General features: G+C 39.0%; 1 long non-coding RNA gene across 1 annotated transcript; it reads left to right on the top strand.

The window, feature by feature from the left end:
* The first annotated feature begins 8,276 nt into the window (after positions 1-8,276).
* On the top strand, positions 8,277-9,305 carry LOC103960630. Its single transcript, XR_007255766.1, has 4 exons — positions 8,277-8,619; positions 8,713-8,825; positions 8,942-9,007; positions 9,094-9,305. It is a non-coding gene; the product is annotated as an uncharacterized LOC103960630 (long non-coding RNA).
* Positions 9,306-11,288: the final 1,983 nt, after the last annotated feature.

The following is an 11,288-nucleotide window of genomic DNA, read 5'->3' as shown; positions in this document are numbered from 1 at the left end:
AATTCATACAACCAATCTTTGGCTTTGTCCATTAAAGAGAATGGAAAAGCCTTCATCTTCAAAATACTTCCATCGACGTTGACAGGAGTCATGCTTGAACACACCACTTCGAATTCTTTCAGATGCTTGTTCGGATCTTCCATGGACAACCCATGGTACTTTGGAATGTGGTGGAGCAAACTTGACTTCAACTCGAACTCTTCGGCAGGCGGGGGATATTGGATACACAAAGGTGCGGCATTATCCAATCCCGAAGTGGAAAGCTCCTTGAGTATCTGGTTGTCCACGGCCATGCCTTGTGGTTCTTCAAATACCCTTGCCGTGGCCTCCTCTTCCTCTTCTAGGACTTGTTGGCATTATCCAATCCCAAAGCGGAAAGCTCCTTGAGTGTCCGGTTGTCCACGGCCATGCCTTGTGGTTCTTCAAATACCCTTGCCGTGGCCTCCTCTTCCTCTTCTAGGACTTGTTCTTCAAGGTCAGGTTCCGGGCTTGGTGGATTTAATTCGTGTTGCTTCTTCTTTCGTCTCAAAGTCCTCTCAAAATCGCTGTCAAAGTCCAAGATATGCTCATGAATCAATTGAGAACTCCGAGTCATACACTAGTACCTAAAACAAGAAAAACAGAACAAGGTCAGAAACTTTAACAAACTAAACTAAACAGAAAGTAACAATCCAAGGGATTAGCAAAGTTGCTGATCCCCAGCAACGGCGCCAAAAATTTGATGCGAAATATATAAGCACACAAATTAAAACCCTCTTTTGGCAATTGTAGTATATGTATAAGTAGGGATCGTTCTAAACCGGGGATTAGGAGGGATTGCTAAATCACTTGAAAACTGACTCAAAATCGTAAAACAAAGGTTAAAAACACTAAACTAGACTTAAAGAATGCAAAACTAAACGCTTAAAACACTAAAACAAACCAAAAGACTCAAAACAGCACCAAAACACTCAAAACTGCCTTAAAAACACAATCTGGGCAGTTTTGAGCACTTACACTAATTTGGACGAATTTGGGTGATAAATTGAATCAAAACACTTAGAAACACAAACTAAGATACTTTCTAACTAAATTGAACACTAAAGTATAGGGGGATTTAGTTTTTGACGAAATTAAACAAAGTGCACAGATTGTAATAAAGACAGAATGTAAATATGAATTTGATGAAAATATGGATGGAATGCTAGCTAGAAGGTTCTTCTCCACACATGTCACACTTGCATACAAGATGATTTTCAGTTGGTCTTTCGATGAATCATGAAACTCAACACCCCGGGTTAATTAAGTTCGCTTAAATTAACCTTCAAGTTCTCCTTAAGTTAATGAATTGGATGGGACAGCGCATACACAATTCAAAACATTCTCCAAAAGTCCTTTACGTGAAAAGCACAATAAAGATACAATCAAAGATCATTAAGCAACATGAAAACTATAAGTGTTGACGAGACATTCGTTACTATGATGAGCATGAAACTAGTGCCAAGAATTCATTTAACACGATCGTTTATAAGCGACCTCCACTACTTGTGAATATAAGTTTGTAACTATTAGGTGAAACTCACTTATATTCTAGCATCATATTCATGCATGAAAACTAAGCGTGCACTCTCAATAAACATACACAAATAAGTTATCAATCAAGCAGTTAAACAAATTGAATCCACAACTCATGAAATTCCAACCGAAGGTAATCAATTTATATTGCAAGCATAAACATGGTTTTGAATCACCCCCTAGCTAACTAGGGGTTTAGCCTCTCATGTTCACAGAAAGAGAAACAAAATTGAAATTAAACATAGAGAACAAAAGATTGATTACACCTAGAACGCCCAACGAATCCACTTTGAATTTCTGCACGTTTCAAGCTCCTCTTTCTTCTTCTCCTTGCTGCGGCAGAAAGGGTTTAGGATGATTTGGGATGTTATTTTGGTTTAGGAATGGTTTTAGGGAGGTGACGGGTTGCGGCAAGGGTTGTGGAAGGTGTATGGAGGTTTGAATGGTGGCTAGAAGGGTGGGAATGGTTGCGGCAGGGAAGGGAATTGGCTGGAATGGATGGGAATGCTACGGATTGAAGGGAGAAGATGGAAGGTTGGCTGCGGCAGAGAGTGTTTTTGGCTGAAGGATGAAGAGAATGAATAATAGAGAACCCTAGGGTGCGGCTAGGCTTTAGTTTATATAGGGTTTCAGAAATTAAAACCCTAGCTTATTTTTATTAACTAAAATTAAGTCAAAGGCCTTAGAATTAGGAAATAAAATCAGAAATTAAAAGGAAAGTGGCTGCAAGGTGCGGCTAGGGTTTAGTTTAGGAGAGGAGCATGTATTTAATTGCATAACCTAGGACAAAATTGGCCCCCCCTTGCACGGCAAGGGATAGGGAGAAGGGAAAAGGCCACGGCAAAGGGGTTTAAGGGGGCTAGGGCCTTTGTTTTGTGTCCTAAAGTGCCTACGAGGCCTTCAAAGTGGCTAGAAAATACGGACGTTTAAGATTAGGAAAGGTTACCAAAATGGGAAGCCTAGGGTTAACTTTCCTACTTCAAGTAGGAATCCTCGTTGGAGTAGGAATTCATATTTCTTCAAGTCTTCATCTCATTCATTCCTCTTTTGCTCCAAAAGACTCCCATTTGCATCTTCTTGCACAGTTTGGCTTTATAACCTGAAAACACACAAAAGTGACTTTGAACACTAAAATAACCAAGGAAACACAACATAAATGCACAAGAACAAGCTAATTAAGTCGCATGAATATGCTCCTATCAATAGAGGTCAGCATTTTGAGGTTTGGTTTGGTTTCTTGTTGTGGCAGGGAAAGCCAGGAACTTCGAATTCGTGTTTAGGTTTGGTGCAGTATGAAAGTAACGGAATTTTTCTCTTGGGTTTGTGCTGTTTACTAGACGTTAGCGATGTCGGAATTTGATTAATATGCAACACTCTGAAATTTCAATGTTTGCTAAGTAAATTATTGTAGAGTGATATTCTGGACCTGAAATTTTGTGTAGAGTTCAGTTTTGGTTTACTAGTTCAAGGGAGGGTAATTTCCTAACTTGTTGGAACCAAAATAACAAAAAAAGGGTTAATAGGTGATCACAGGTCGGCATGTCAATAGGGTTGGATGTTGTTGATTAAAGGTGTTCTTCATTTAAGTTGATCGGCAAAGGTTAATGGATTCAAAAGTAGATGCATATAAAAATTTTGAAACTATTGAAGTTTGAATGTCTATATTTCATTATTATGAAACAAGTTACAAAGAAAGCTCATATATATGAGCGGAAGAAAAGGAGAAAACGGAAGCAGGAATCAAGGGACAACACTTTCCTTGATTTATGCTTTACCAACAACTAAAGATAAGTACAATCAGCTAACAACTAAAGCAAGGTAGAAATCCCTTGAATTAGGGAGAATGACAACTATGACAACCATACACAACAATGGCAGCCATACTTAGTTGTTAGACTGCAGTGCACCATACATACACCTATGTCTGCCGACTAGGGTTTGAGATTTAACTTAGACTAACCCTAGAACTTCTTCCAATACTCCCCCTCAAGCTGGATCAAAGGGATCAATTGATCCGAGCTTGGATAGGAGATGATGAAAAACGGTAAATGGCAGTCCTTTGGTGAAGAGATCTGTAATCTGATCATGATTGGGAACAAAGTGTGTAGCAATTACCTTGGACTGCACTTGATTCCGAACATAGTGGCAGTCAACTTCAATGTGTTTGGTTCGCTCATGGAAGATAGGATTGGATGCGATGTGCATTGCTACTTGATTGTCACAATGAAGTGTCATAGGTTGCGAATGAGGAAACCCTAGGTCCAAAAGTAGGGTTTTGAGCCAAGTAAGCTCACATGCCGTTGATGCCATAGCACGATATTCCACTTCTGCACTTGAGCGTGCAACCACACTTTGTTTTTTGCTTTTCCAGGTGACAAGGTTACCCCCTACGAATGTGCAAAAACCAGTGATAGACTTTCGATCGAGAGAGTTCCCTGCCCAATCTGCATCTGTGTATCCTGAGATCTGAGTATGACCATTATTGCGCATGAGGATCCCTCTACCAATGGAACCCTTCAGATAGCGAAGCACACGGTGAACGATCTTCATGTGATCTGTGTTTGGAGCATGCATGAACTGGCTAACAAGGCTCACAGCATATGCTATATTAGGACGAGTGATAGTTAGGTAAATGAGCTTGCCAACCAGTCGCTGATAGTATTCTTTGTTAGGAATGAGATCACCATGGAACTGCAGCTTCAAGTTGCTATTCAAGGGTGTTCGAGCAGGTTTACAATCTGTCATGTTTGCCTCATGAAGGAGATCAATGATGTACTTTCGCTGATTTAGAAAACAGCCCTTGTGAGAATGTGCCATCTCGATTCCTAAGAAGTATTTAAGAATGCCGAGATCTTTGATAGCAAATTTGTGACTGAGATATTGCTTAAGGTCACTAATCTCAGAAACATCATCACCTGTAACAATTAAGTCATCGACATAAATAAGTACAACAAGTTTACCAGATGTGCCCGATCGCACAAATAGAGAGGAATCTGCATTGCTTCGAGAGAAACCAACTCCCTCTAGGACATGACTGAGCTTGGCACACCATGCTCGGGAACTTTGCTTGAGTCCATAAATGGATTTATGAATTCTCCACACCAAGTCTGGATTGTGTGATTGAGGATGACCCGGGGGGATTTTCATGAAAACTTCTTCTTCTAGTTCCCCATGTAAAAAAGCATTTTTAACGTCCATTTGGAAGAGAGGCCATGCATTGTTAATGGCGACAGATAACAACACCCTCACTGTATTCATCTTTGCCACAGGTGCAAAGGTCTCTTTGTAATCTACTCCATAAGTCTGAGTAAATCCACGAGCAACCAATCGAGCTTTGTGTCTTTCAATCGTGCCATCTGAATAGAACTTGATTTTGTACACCCAACGACTTCCTACAGCCTTCTTTCCCTTGGGAAGCTTCATAATGGTCCAGGTGTTGTTCTCGTGAAGAGCTTGAAGCTCTTCTGCCATAGCAGCTCTCCATTCGCTGTGTAATTTTGCTTCTTGAAAGCTTTGAGGTTCATGTGTCTCAGTAACTGTATTAAGAAATGCAGCAAATGAAGGTGACACTTTGCTGTAATTAACAACAGAAGTCAAGGGGTGCCTAACATTATAAGTCACATAATCATTTAACTTGGATGGGAGTCTCCTCTCACGAGAAGGATTTCGACGAACTGTGGAAGGTTGAGCCACTGGTAGTTGAGCAATCTCTTGGTTGAAAGTACTCCTCGAGGGTTCAGATGAGATAAGTTCATCAGGTATCACTGGCTGAGAATGGACCTTATCCAGTGTTTGGTCCCTTAAGACATCTGTTGTGTCTTCTTCACATGGATATGGCATTGGAAACAAGTCAAGCAGTTTCTCCCCCTCTTGAGAGTAGTCCAAGGGTTGAGTGAAGTAAGGCATTGGTTCCTCAAATCTTACATCTCTTGGAACAACCATCTTCCTAGTTGTGGGATTGTAACATTTGTAACCCTTTTAAGTATAAGAATAGCCTAAAAACACACATTTTGCATCTCGTGGTTCTAGCTTGTCACGTTTCTGTGCTTGAATGTGAACAAAACATGTACATCCGAATACTCGTAAGTATGACAAATCTATCTGTCTGCCTTTCAGAATCTCATAAGGTGATTTAAAATTCAAAACCTTACTGGGCAATCTATTAATAAGATATGCAGCAGTAAGGACACCTTGAGACCAAAATCTTTTGGGTACGTTCGAGTGAAACATCAGTGCCCTAGTTTTTTCAAACAGGTCTCTATTTTTCCTTTCTGCTACCCCGTTTTGTTGGGGCGTTCCAACACAACTGGTTTGATGTAATATGCCATGTGTGCTTAGGTAATGAGACATATTATGGGACATATATTCGGAGCCATTATCTGATCGTAAGACATGAATATTTGAAGCAAATTGAGTGTTTACAAGTCTATGAAAATCTTGAAAAACTTCCAGCACTTCACTTTTAAATTTCAAAAGATATAACCAAGTTATCCTTGTGAAATCATCCACGAATGTTACAAAATATTTGTATCCATCAAATGACTCTAAAACTGGTCCCCAAACATCGGAATGCACGATTTCAAAAGGATTACTAGCCCTAGATAAGGAGGAAGTGAAAGGTAACCTAGTGAATTTAGAAAAATGACACACATCACAAGAACTTGTAACCTTGCACAGGTTTGGAAACAAAAAAGATAGGACTTTATCAGAAGGATGTGCAAGGCGTCGATGCCAAAGTTGTTGTTCTTGAATCAGGCTTGGGCTGACTTGAAAAGCCTTGGGAGTTTGAACATGCTTGGAGAGGTAGTAAAGACCGTTTAGAAAAAAACCTTCACCAATCGTTTTCTTGGTGATGATGTCCTGAAAAATCACAATTTTGGGAGAAAAGATGGCAGTGCAGTTTAGTGAGTTTGTGATTTTTCCAACAGATAAAAGCTGAAAAGGGAATGAAGGAACATAGAGTGCCTCAGACTCGACATTATTAGAGATCAGATGTATTTTTCCTTTCCCTACAACCATGGCACCCTTGCCATTAGCGACTGACACTTGAGAGGGACATGAAAGTTTTTTAAAATCATATAGATTTGTGGACTTGTTGGTCATATGATCAGTGGCTCCTGAATCTATAATCCAATAATCATGCATATTACCTATTTCAAGAGCAGTTAGGAAGGATCGCAAGATACCTGGAATATCTTGTTGTGTCATGCCTTCTTTCCCAGCCAAAAAACCAGCAAGCTGTCCAAGTAGAGCAGCTGGTTTGTTGTCACCCTGACTAGTTGATCCTTCATTCTCTCCACCACCTTGTTTCTTGTGAAGAAAGGCAGCAAATTCATTTATCAGCATGGCCGGATTGGATGTAAACATCTGTGCTTCCTCGGAATGAGAAGTCATGGTATGGTTTGCCTTGGGTGATGGGTTGTGTACTCCTCTAGTGAAGCTCTTGTTGCTGTCCCTCGAGTGCTTGGGCCTTAGTTCAGGATGGAGAATCCAGCAATGGTCTCGTGTATGTCCACCAGTATCGCAATAACTACATTTCACAGTAGGTTTCTTTCCTTTATATCTTCTCTCTTCACTAGCCCTGTGGTTTGAGAAATATACCCTAGATTCTGGTATATTTGACTTTAATTCCACAGTCATGATCTTTCTGCGAGTTTCTTCCCTTTGGATAGTGGCACACACACTTGAGAAGGAAGGAAGTTCAGGATTCATGAGAACATGACTCCTGAGATCTTCGTATTCAGAGCTCAAACTTGCTAGAAGCTGAAAGATTTTATCCTCTTCAACTCTCTTGATCAGCACAGCAGCGTCAATGGTGTGTGGCCGATAAACATTCAACTCGTTCCACATGGTGGTCAACTTGCCAAGATGATGCACAAATGAGTTCCCTTCCTGTTGTAGACTAGCAATATCCTTCTTCAGCTGGAACACTCGAGCTGCGTTATTCTGATTCCCATACATCTCTTTGAGGTTTTTCCAGAGAGTGTACGAAGATTCAGCATAACTGAAGATTTCTGCAATTTTTTGATCCATAGAATTGAGTAGCCATGACATGACCAGCTGGTCCTTGCACAGCCAATCATTGTAACCTGATGAGGAAACATTAGGCGCTGGGATCGCGCCATTAACATAACCCAGCTTCGATCGTCCTCCTAACGCAAGTGTGACAGCCCTCTCCCACGGGAGATAGTTGAACTCATTTAGTAGGACGGAACTAAGACGTTGATTTGGATTAATATCCACGTCTTGATGAGATGAGGAAGACGCAGCATGCGAGTTTACTTCTTCGCCTTGCACGAAGCTCCCTTCAGCCATGATAAAGAAGAAATAGGAAGACGGTATTCAGAAGCAGATCGATAGAGATCACTGCTCTGATACCATATTGAAGTTTGAATGTCTATATTTCATTATTATGAAACAAGTTACAAAGAAAGCTCATATATATGAGCGGAAGAAAAGGAGAAAACGGAAGCAGGAATCAAGGGACAACACTTTCCTTGATTTATGCTTTACCAACAACTAAAGATAAGTACAATCAGCTAACAACTAAAGCAAGGTAGAAATCCCTTGAATTAGGGAGAATGACAACTATGACAGCCATACACAACAATGGCAGCCATACTTAGTTGTAGACTGCAGTGCACCATACATACACCTATGTCTGCCGACTAGGGTTTGAGATTTAACTTAGACTAACCCTAGAACTTCTTCCAATAGAAACGTCATGTTTTGACTGGTAAATTGTACTGGTTAGTTCACTGTTTGACCAATAACACACCCCGATAACATGTCTCACGTTTTAGATTTTAGATACTGTTTATTGCTGAAACAACTTAACTGCTGAGGGTACTTATGTGGCGACCATGAAGCTTTGGCAACTTTTCTGTTTTCTGCTTGTCAATCCTCAATCTCTGGTTGTAGTCAATGGCTTTGCTTGCTACTAGTAGGAGTTTATCAGTTTCCATGATTTTAATATTTTTCAGCCAATACATGGTAATTTGAAAACTATAGGTGATGAAAGTACATCTTCAGAATGTGAAGAAAAGCAGGATCTTCCAAATTCTGGTCAGTTATTCTGTACAAAGAATAACTTAATGTGGCTAACTACGAATCATTTGTCCTTGTTAATGATGCTTTCTCTTGGTATGCTACCATCAGGTCACTTAAATGAGTCTGATCGTGTAAATAGCATAATTGAACAGCGTTTCCCTCATCCAGGAGAACCTGTTTGTGTCATGTGGGGTAAATATGGAGAATATATATGCGATGAGGTATGTTTTGATGTTATGTAAGCTGCATTATCAAAAATTTTACTTCCACTCACTTAAGTCTCCATTTCACCCCTCCATATCTCTAGACTCTGACTAGTGTTTGTTTGCTTTGATAGACCGATGATGACATATGCAGCATCGAGTGCAAAGCTGATCAATTGCATGCTTTTAATGTTGTTAAGGTATTTAGCGTTACAAGTGTTTTGTGGTATTTAATTAAATTATTGCTTCAATTTGTCTGAAGCACTCCCGCATATAATTTTCTTAGGTGTCGTTGAGCAATCAAAGGCCAGATGTCTCCTCTGGACCCATATGTACCTTGCTGATGCATGATTTTGGGGAGGACACTTGGGATTACAAACAACATCGCTGGTCCAAAAAGAGTTCCATTTTTTCTACTTATGAGTGGTATATATTTTGTCAAACATATTTTTCCGTCTAAGTTTCTCTAGTGTAAAAAGTGACTGTAAAGTTGAGGCCATGCACCAGAGAGAGACAACCACTGATATTTTTTTCTTTGCAATTCATTTCTCTTCATAAGTGCTCTTACTCCAATATAATACGATACATTCTGATCGTATTAGCTCTTTATTCATAAGTGATTATGAACTTGTTTGTGTAGTTGGAAATGTGGAAGGCCTGGACACCTTGCGGAAGATTGTTTTGGTAATGACAAGTAATGAGGTTCACTTCTATTATTTTTATTATATTTAATTTTAAAGACCCTCCTTATTGTTTCCTTAATTAGCCTTTGTAATGTAGGAAAAAGAAGGGGAACATAGATGGTATAACTCGTCATTTTTTTATTTTTTTTTCCAGGTGACATTGGGCCATAGCAAAGCCAATTCAATACCCCCAGACCTTGCATTGTACAAAAGGTTTGGAATTTCTTTTTAAATAATTGAATCGTCCATTCAAATTAGATATTAGGATTGGACAAATTATTCATTAACCCAAAAAAAAAAAAAATGCGAGATCTGACTGATAGAATAAACACAATCAGAAATCAAATAGACAAAAAATTACAAAAGACAAGAAAAAGGGATTTATAACTTCAGATAGAAATTTGAGTTTTAACAAAATATTTTTTTTTTTCTTTTGTGCTTTTGGCAATTTAACTCATCTTATATTGCCAAAAGATGTATGTGGGTTTTAAGGGTTCAGGGATTCCCTTTTCTCCAGATTACTGGATTGGGCCTTACCTCCATATGTTGTTGAGTCTATTGGAAGCCAGGCACTTTTGTTAGCAAACTCATTTTTCTGACGTTCACAACAATATGGGAACTTTTATTAGCAATATAGTGCTTAGCTTAAATTTAAAATGTTATCTGGTTGTATTGAATTTGTTCGACTAACCACTTTTCCATTTATAGTTCATTTAATCTTTTGAATTAGTGAGTTACTGTACTGTGTCTTTAAGATTTTTCTTGGTGTGCTATTGACTGGAAACCATTATATCTATCTGTTCTATATATCGCATGACATGAGAATGAAAGTGGACTCAGCATCCCTTTTGTGCCCTTTTTATGTTACCAGATGCCACCAGATGGGCAAAGACATCTCAGCTACAAAGTGCAACGAATGCTACCGCTCACTAAGTTTGGCCACATGCCTTCATTGTATCATTACCCTCTGTGACAAGTAAGCATTGTAATTCCACTTTTTCGAATGATATTGAGTTGACTCATAGAATGATATAAGGTCGTGTCATGGTTGAACAATTTCTACATTTCTTAACAGCTAGCATTTTCCTTTGTGAAATTTTGACTTCTTGCTTTTAAGTTAACCAGACTGTTACAGCTGCAAGTTTCTAATTAGTCACTAATAAATATTAGTACATTATTTTGATTAACCTATTTTCCTGGAAAATGGCTTTTGTGAATTGTGGTTGGAGATGGTATTTGAATTTTTTTTTTCTGTCGAAACTTGCAGGGCACAGTTAATAATTTCTCTACCTCTATTTGGTTTTAAAAATTAGCTTCTCTACCATTCATTGGTTTCTATTTTGTTATGTTTTCCAATACAAGTTTGATGAGGCTTAGCTGAAGTCAGAAGATGAGTTATCATGCTTGGAAAAAAGAACGTCTCATTATAGTTAAAAAAATAGTAAACTCTGCATCAATATTTTTGTTCATGGATGGCCTGCTGATTAATCTTGATATGTTATCAGTGAGCATATTAATTCTAGTTTAAATTCCATATGCCAGCTCCCAGATCATTGGGACTGATAGTCCGAATTTACGGTGCAAGTCATTTGAATGAGCATATACAGATACATTCATCCCATCGACAATATTATTCTCATAAACTCTCTCGTCTCGTGGGTACTTACTTTGCCTCACTGTTTTCCTTAGATTTTTAGAAATAAAGAGACGTTGTACCAGTATGGACCTGTGGTATAGTTCAGGTTGACAGGGTTCAAGTTTTTCTAACATCTCTTTGTTTCAGTTTACCTTAGTGCAG

This window comes from the organism of the source record quoted next, unplaced genomic scaffold (assembly GCF_019419815.1).
Source record: "Pyrus x bretschneideri cultivar Hongxiangsu unplaced genomic scaffold, Pyrus_bretschneideri_v1 Contig114, whole genome shotgun sequence".
NCBI lineage: Eukaryota > Viridiplantae > Streptophyta > Magnoliopsida > Rosales > Rosaceae > Pyrus > Pyrus x bretschneideri.
This window is presented reverse-complemented; position numbering and strand designations above follow the sequence as displayed.